Source organism: Syngnathus leptorhynchus, unplaced genomic scaffold, assembly GCF_054491065.1.
Source record: "Syngnathus leptorhynchus isolate UIUO unplaced genomic scaffold, UIUO_Slep HiC_scaffold_149, whole genome shotgun sequence".
Classification (NCBI taxonomy): Eukaryota; Metazoa; Chordata; class Actinopteri; order Syngnathiformes; family Syngnathidae; genus Syngnathus; species Syngnathus leptorhynchus.
Window position 1 is genome coordinate 16,405 of NW_028232116.1, and position 8,596 is coordinate 25,000.

Genomic DNA, 8,596 nt, shown 5'->3' on the forward strand with positions numbered 1-8,596 from the left:
TCCAGGAGGAGACCGTTATTTTTCGTCATTCGAGGCCGACTGCGGAACCGGCGCTGGGCGGACGCCAAAGCTCGGCAGGGCCGTGGGCACTTAGAAACTTTTTGCCAAGTTGGCTGTGAGCTCCAGGAGGAGACCGTCATTTTTCGTCATTCGAGGCCGACTGCGGCACCGGCGCTGAGCGGACGCCAAAGCTCGGCAGGGCCGTGGGCACTTAGAAACTTTTTGCCAAGTTGGCTGTGAGCTCCAGGAGGAGACCGTTATTTTTCGTCATTCGAGGCCGACTGCGGAACCGGCGCTGGGCGGACGCCAAAGCTCGGCAGGGCCGTGGGCACTTAGAAACTTTTTGCCAAGTTGGCTGTGAGCTCCAGGAGGAGACCGTCATTTTTCGTCATTCGAGGCCGACTGCGGCACCGGCGCTGAGCGGACGCCAAAGCTCGGCAGGGCCGTGGGCACTTAGAAACTTTTTGCCAAGTTGGCTGTGAGCTCCAGGAGGAGACCGTTATTTTTCGTCATTCGAGGCCGACTGCGGAACCGGCGCTGGGCGGACGCCAAAGCTCGGCAGGGCCGTGGGCACTTAGAAACTTTTTGCCAAGTTGGCTGTGAGCTCCAGGAGGAGACCGTCATTTTTCGTCATTCGAGGCCGACTGCGGCACCGGCGCTGAGCGGACGCCAAAGCTCGGCAGGGCCGTGGGCACTTTGCCACTTTTTCGCCACAATTGGCTGTGAGCTCCAGGAGGAGACCGTTATTTTTCGTCATTCTAGGCCGGTTGCAGAACCGGCGCGGCTCGGATGCACGAGCCCGCAGAGCCGTGGGCACTTAGAAAAATTTCAGAGAGGCGACACTTTGCCATTTTTTCAGAGAGGTGACACTTAGTCGTTTTTTCGAAAGTTGACACTTAGCCGTTTTTTCGAAAGTTGACACTTAGTCGTTTTTTCGAAAGTTGACACTTAGTCGTTTTTTCGCCAAAGTGCCCACCTCCAGCGCGTGCCACGGCGCTTTCCAGGTCTTCTATCCGACCTTGTGCTGTCGAGGACGGCGTGTCCGACGCCGTGGGGAGACCAGCACCATCTCCTCCATACTCGTAAACGAGGTGCTTTGGAAAACGGGGGGAAAGTCGATGAGTACACTGACTACTGGGACCATTTCATTGTACTCTGGCGCACCTGAAGACCAAAAAAGGTACTGCACCTTAGCCCGGGTACCTCACCCCCTGGTACCTCGAGGTGAGCTCCAGGGAGAGAGGCTGATTTTTTGCTTTTTGAGGCCGACCACCGAACCGGCGCGGGGCGGACTCACAAGCCCCGCAGAGCCGTGGGCACTTAGTCGTTTTTTCGAAAGTTGACACTTAGTCGTTTTTTCGCCGATTTTGCTGGGACCTCCAGGCGAGGACCGGCGTTTTTCGTCTTCCGGGTCCGACCCGGGAACCAGCGCCGAGCGGACACATTCGCTCGCTAGTGCCGTTGGCACTTAGAAAATTTTTCGTTTGTCATGAGCTCCGGGCGGAGACCGGCGTTTTTCGTCTTCCGGGTCCGACCCGGGAACCAGCGCCGAGCGGACACATTCGCTCGCAAGTGCCGTTGGCACTTAGAAAATTTTTCGTTTGTCATGAGCTCCGGGCGGAGAGCGGCGTTTTTCGTCTTCCGGGTTCGACCCGGGAACCAGCGCCGAGCGGACACATTCGCTCGCTAGTGCCGTTGGCACTTAGAAAATTTTTCGTTTGTCATGAGCTCCGGGCGGAGACCGGCGTTTTTTGTCTTCCGGGTCCGACCCGGGAACCAGCGCCGAGCGGACACATTCGCTCGCTAGTGCCGTTGGCACTTAGAAAATTTTTCGTTTGTCATGAGCTCCGGGCGGAGAGCGGCGTTTTTCGTCTTCCGGGTTCGACCCGGGAACCAGCGCCGAGCGGACACATTCGCTCGCTAGTGCCGTTGGCACTTAGAAAATTTTTCGTTTGTCATGAGCTCCGGGCGGAGAGCGGCGTTTTTCGTCTTCCGGGTTCGACCCGGGAACCAGCGCCGAGCGGACACATTCGCTCGCTAGTGCCGTTGGCACTTAGAAAATTTTTCGTTTGTAATGAGCTCCGGGCGGAGAGCGGCGTTTTTCGTCTTCCGGGTTCGACCCGGGAACCAGCGCCGAGCGGACACATTCGCTCGCTAGTGCCGTTGGCACTTAGAAAATTTTTCGTTTGTCATGAGCTCCGGGCGGAGAGCGGCGTTTTTCGTCTTCCGGGTTCGACCCGGGAACCAGCGCCGAGCGGACACATTCGCTCGCTAGTGCCGTTGGCACTTAGAAAATTTTTCGTTTGTCATGAGCTCCGGGCGGAGAGCGGCGTTTTTCGTCTTCCGGGTTCGACCCGGGAACCAGCGCCGAGCGGACACATTCGCTCGCTAGTGCCGTTGGCACTTAGAAAATTTTTCGTTTGTCATGAGCTCCGGGCGGAGAGCGGCGTTTTTCGTCTTCCGGGTTCGACCCGGGAACCAGCGCCGAGCGGACACATTCGCTCGCTAGTGCCGTTGGCACTTAGAAAATTTTTCGTTTGTCATGAGCTCCGGGCGGAGACCGGCATTTTTCGTCATTCGAGGCCGACGGGGGAACCAGCCGGAGCGGACACGTTTGCTCGGAAGAGCCGTTGGCACTTAGAAAAAATTCCGTGTCTCGTGAGCTCCAGGGGGGACAGGCTGGTTTTATTCATCCGTAGCCGACATGGGAACCAGCGCGGAGCGGATTGGTGTTGCGCTGCCATATACCTCATCTCTCTCAAGAGTCCCCCCCTTATACGTGCCGATGGTGTTTTGGAAAACGGGGGGTAACTGGATGAGTACACTGACTAGTGGGACCAAGTACACTAATAGCCCCTGGTACCTAAAATGGAAGTATAGAGGCCGACTTTCGGGCAAGATCACGCCGGGTTAGGCTTCCAGGACCTCGGCTAAGCAATTTTAACGGGTTGCCCGGTTCTTTTTTGAACCAGCCCGGTTCTTTTTTTTTATCCAGCCCGGTTCTTTTTACACTTCCAGCTGGAGCTCGGGAGCGGCTTTTTGCACAAGATCACGCCGTGTTAGGCTTCCAGGACCTCAGCTAAGCAATTTTAACGGGTCGCCCGGTTCTTTTTTGATCCAGCCCGGTTCTTTTTTTTATCCAGCCTGGTTCTTTTTACACTTCCAGCTGGAGCTCGGGAGCGGCTTTTTGCACAAGAACACGCCGTGTTAGGCTTCCAGGACCTCGGCTAAGCAATTTTAACGGGTCGCCCGGTTCTTTTTTGATCCAGCCCGGTTCTTTTTTTTATCCAGCCTGGTTCTTTTTACACTTCCAGCTGGAGCTCGGGAGCGGCTTTTTGCACAAGAACACGCCGTGTTAGGCTTCCAGGACCTCGGCTAAGCAATTTTAACGGGTCGCCCGGTTCTTTTTTGATCCAGCCCGGTTCTTTTTTTTATCCAGCCTGGTTCTTTTTACACTTCCAGCTGGAGCTCGGGAGCGGCTTTTTGCACAAGAACACGCCGTGTTAGGCTTCCAGGACCTCGGCTAAGCAATTTTAACGGGTCGCCCGGTTCTTTTTTGATCCAGCCCGGTTCTTTTTTTTATCCAGCCTGGTTCTTTTTACACTTCCAGCTGGAGCTCGGGAGCGGCTTTTTGCACAAGATCACGCCGTGTTAGGCTTCCAGGACCTCGGCTAAGCAATTTTAACGGGTCGCCCGGTTCTTTTTTTTATCCAGCCCGGTTCTTTTTTTATCCAGCCCGGTTCTTTTTACACTTCCAGCTGGAGCTCGGGAGCGGCTTTTTGCACAAGATCACGCCGTGTTAGGCTTCCAGGACCTCGGCTAAGCAATTTTAACGGGTCGCCCGGTTCTTTTTTGATCCAGCCCGGTTCTTTTTTTTATCCAGCCTGGTTCTTTTTACACTTCCAGCTGGAGCTCGGGAGCGGCTTTTTGCACAAGAACACGCCGTGTTAGGCTTCCAGGACCTCGGCTAAGCAATTTTAACGGGTCGCCCGGTTCTTTTTTTTATCCAGCCCGGTTCTTTTTTTATCCAGCCCGGTTCTTTTTACACTTCCAGCTGGAGCTCGGGAGCGGCTTTTTGCACAAGATCACGCCGTGTTAGGCTTCCAGGACCTCGGCTAAGCAATTTTAACGGGTCGCCCGGTTCTTTTTTGATCCAGCCCGGTTCTTTTTTTTATCCAGCCCGGTTCTTTTTACACTTCCAGCTGGAGCTTGGGAGCGGCTTTTTGCACAAGAACACGCCGTGTTAGGCTTCCAGGACCTCGGCTAAGCAATTTTAACGGGTCGCCCGGTTCTTTTTTGATCCAGCCCGGTTCTTTTTTTATCCAGCCCGGTTCTTTTTACACTTCCAGCTGGAGCTCGGGAGCGGCTTTTTGCACAAGATCACGCCGGGTTAGGCTTCCAGGACCTCGGCTAAGCAATTTTAACGGGTCGCCCGGTTCTTTTTTGATCCAGCCCGGTTCTTTTTTTATCCAGCCCGGTTCTTTTTACACTTCCAGCTGGAGCTCGGGAGCGGCTTTTTGCACAAGATCACGCCGTGTTAGGCTTCCAGGACCTCGGCTAAGCAATTTTAACGGGTCGCCCGGTTCTTTTTTGATCCAGCCCGGTTCTTTTTTTTATCCAGCCCGGTTCTTTTCACACTTCCAGCTGGAGCTCGGCAGCGGCTATTTGCACAAGATCACGCCGGGTTAGGCTTCCAGGACCTCGGCTAAGCAATTTTAACGGGTCGCCCGGTTCTTTTTTGATCCAGCCCGGTTCTTTTTTTATCCAGCCCGGTTCTTTTTACACTTCCAGCTGGAGCTCGGGAGCGGCTTTTTGCACAAGATCACGCCGTGTTAGGCTTCCAGGACCTCGGCTAAGCAATTTTAACGGGTCGCCCGGTTCTTTTTTGATCCAGCCCGGTTCTTTTTTTATCCAGCCCGGTTCTTTTTACACTTCCAGCTGGAGCTCGGGAGCGGTTTTTTGCACAAGATCACGCCGTGTTAGGCTTCCAGGACCTCGGCTAAGCAATTTTAACGGGCCGCCCGGTTCTTTTTTGATCCAGCCCGGTTCTTTTTTTATCCAGCCCGGTTCTTTTTACACTTCCAGCTGGAGCTCGGGAGCGGTTTTTTGCACAAGATCACGCCGTGTTAGGCTTCCAGGACCTCGGCTAAGCAATTTTAACGGGTCGCCCGGTTCTTTTTTGATCCAGCCCGGTTCTTTTTTTTATCCAGCCCGGTTCTTTTCACACTTCCAGCTGGAGCTCGGCAGCGGCTATTTGCACAAGATCACGCCGGGTTAGGCTTCCAGGACCTCGGCTAAGCAATTTTAACGGGTCGCCCGGTTCTTTTTTGATCCAGCCCGGTTCTTTTTTTATCCAGCCCGGTTCTTTTTACACTTCCAGCTGGAGCTCGGGAGCGGCTTTTTGCACAAGATCACGCCGTGTTAGGCTTCCAGGACCTCGGCTAAGCAATTTTAACGGGTCGCCCGGTTCTTTTTTGATCCAGCCCGGTTCTTTTTTTATCCAGCCCGGTTCTTTTTACACTTCCAGCTGGAGCTCGGGAGCGGTTTTTTGCACAAGATCACGCCGTGTTAGGCTTCCAGGACCTCGGCTAAGCAATTTTAACGGGCCGCCCGGTTCTTTTTTGATCCAGCCCGGTTCTTTTTTGATCCAGCCCGGTTCTTTTTCCACTTCCAGCTGGAGCTCAGCAGCGGCTTTTTGCACAAGATCACGCCGGGTTAGGCTTCCAGGACCTCGGCTAAGCACTTCTAACGGGTCGCCCGGTTCTTTTTTTGAACCAGCCCGGTTCTTTTTACACTTCCAGCTGGAGCTCAGCAGCGGCTTTTTGCACAAGATCACGCCGGGTTAGGGTTCCAGGACCTCGGCTAAGCAATTTTAACGGGCCGCCCGGTTCTTTTTTTGATCCAGCCCGGTTCTTTTTACACTTCCAGCTGGAGCTCAGCAGCGGCTTTTTGCACAAGATCACGCCGGGTTAGGCTTCCAGGACCTCGGCTAAGCACTTCTAACGGGCCCTGGTCCACCCCTGCCAGCGCATTTCAAAACTTGGCATTAATTTCGACCTAAGAGACGAAGTCTGATTTTTTTCTACCACTTGGGCGGCCTTTTTGCACCCAGAACACCCGCACCGGCACCATAAATTCGAAGGGTGCCGAGTGCGTCGGCGCAGATTCTGCGACGGAGTGACACTTCCCTCTTGTGGACATTCGGCGGTAGGTGAAATGCGCACTCGGTCTTCTCTTTTCTTTTCCTTCCAGTGAAACTTTGGCAACATTCTGCGAGCTGCTGGCTTCCAGAACCTCGGCCAAGCAGGTGGAGGATTTTTTTCCACTTCCAGCTGGAGGTGAGGAGGGACTTTTTGGGCAAGATCACGCCGACTTAGCAAGCAAGGTGGAAGTGCCAGCATGCAGTGGCTGGAAGTGTGGATGTGGAGCTCCAGCACCCTCCCTGCCTATGGAAGTGTGGAGCTCCAGCACCCTCCCTGCCTATGGAAGTGTGGAGCTCCAGCACCCTCCCTGCCTATGGAAGTGTGGAGCTCCAGCACCCTCCCTGCCTATGGAAGTGTGGAGCTCCAGCACCCTCCGTGCCTAGGGAAGTGTGGAGCTCCAGCACCCTCCCTGCCTATGGAAGAGCCACCTCCGCGGGCATGCTGCTCAACCACGCCGGCCCAGAGTTCCAGCCGCTCGGCTACACTCTCTCACAAGCCCCGCCTGGAGCTCCCCAGCCCGCCCCTGGTACCTCAACTACCGAGGCCAGCCGCTCGACCAGGCCGGCCCAGAGTTCCAGCCGCTCGGCTTCACTCTCTCACAAGCCCCGCCTGGAGCTCCCCAGCCCGCCCCTGGTACCTCAACTACCGAGGCCAGCCGCTCGACCACGCCGGCGCAGAGTTCCAGCCGCTCGGATAAGCTCTGCCACTCTCCCGCTAAGCAGCCACCGGTAACGGGGAAATGTCGCCGCCTTGTGGACACGCCCTTGTAAATGAATGGGCTTTCGCACTTAGTGCAATTTTCGCCAGCTCCGTGGCTGCAAGTATGGAGCTATGGAGCCACCAGCCAGGCTGGAGCTCTGGAGCTATGGAAGTATGGAGCTATGGATCTATGGAAGTATGGAGTTATGGAGCTCTGGAGCTATGGAGCTATGGAGCTATGGAAGTCTGGAGCTATGGAAGTATGGAGCTATGGAGCTATGGAAGTATGGAGCTCTGGAGCTATGGAGCTATGGAGCCACCAGCCAGCACCCTCCGTGGCTCAACCACGCCGGCCCAGAGTTCCAGCCGCTCGGCTTCACTCTCTCACAAGCCCCGCCTGGAGCTCCCCAGCCCGCCCCTGGTACCTCAACTACCGAGGCCAGCCGCTCGACCACGCCGGCGCAGAGTTCCAGCCGCTCGGATAAGCTCTGCCACTCTCCCGCTAAGCAGCCACCGGTAACGGGGAAATGTCGCCGCCTTGTGGACACGCCCTTGTAAATGAATGGGCTTTCGCACTTAGTGCAATTTTCGCCAGCTCCGTGGCTGCAAGTATGGAGCTATGGAGCCACCAGCCAGGCTGGAGCTCTGGAGCTATGGAAGTATGGAGCTATGGATCTATGGAAGTATGGAGTTATGGAGCTCTGGAGCTATGGAGCTATGGAGCTATGGAGCTATGGAAGTCTGGAGCTATGGAAGTATGGAGCTATGGAGCTATGGAAGTATGGAGCTCTGGAGCTATGGAGCTATGGAGCCACCAGCCAGCACCCTCCGTGGCTCAACCACGCCGGCCCAGAGTTCCAGCCGCTCGGCTTCACTCTCTCACAAGCCCCGCCTGGAGCTCCCCAGCCCGCCCCTGGTACCTCAACTACCGAGGCCAGCCGCTCGACCAGGCCGGCCGAGAGTTCCAGCCGCTCGGCTTCACTCTCTCACAAGACCCGCCTGGAGCTCCCTGCCCCACCCCTGGTACCTCAACTACCGAGGCCAGCCGCTCGACCACGCCGGCGCAGAGTTCCAGCCGCTCGGATAAGCTCTGTCACTCACCCGCCGCGCAGCCACCGGTAACGGGGAAATGTCGCCGCCTGGCGGACACGCCGTTGTAAATGAATGGGCTTTCGCACTTAGTGCAATTTTCGCCAACTCTCTGACTGGAGCTATGGAAGTATGGAGCTATGGAGCCACCAGCCACCCAGGCTGGAGCTATGGAGCCATGGAGCTCTGGTGCTATGGAGCTCTGGAGGTATGGAGCTATGGAGCTATGGAGCTATGGAGCTATGGAGCCCTGGAGCTCTGGAGGTATGGAGCTATGGTGCTATGGAGCTCTGAAGCCATGGAGCTCTGGTGCTATGGAGCTCTGGAGCTCTGGAGGTATGGAGCTCTGGAGGTATGGAGCTATGGAGCCCTGGAGCCCTGGAGCTATGGAGCCCTGGAGCTATGGAGCCCTGGAGCCCTGGAGCTATGGAGCCCTGGAGCTATGGAGCTATGGAGCCCTGGAGCTATGGAGCTATGGAGCTCTGGTGCTATGGAGCTATGGAGCTCTGGTGCTATGGAGCTATGGAGCTCTGGTGCTATGGAGCTATGGAGCTCTGGTGCTATGGAGCTATGGAGCTCTGGTGCTATGGAGCTATGGAGCTCTG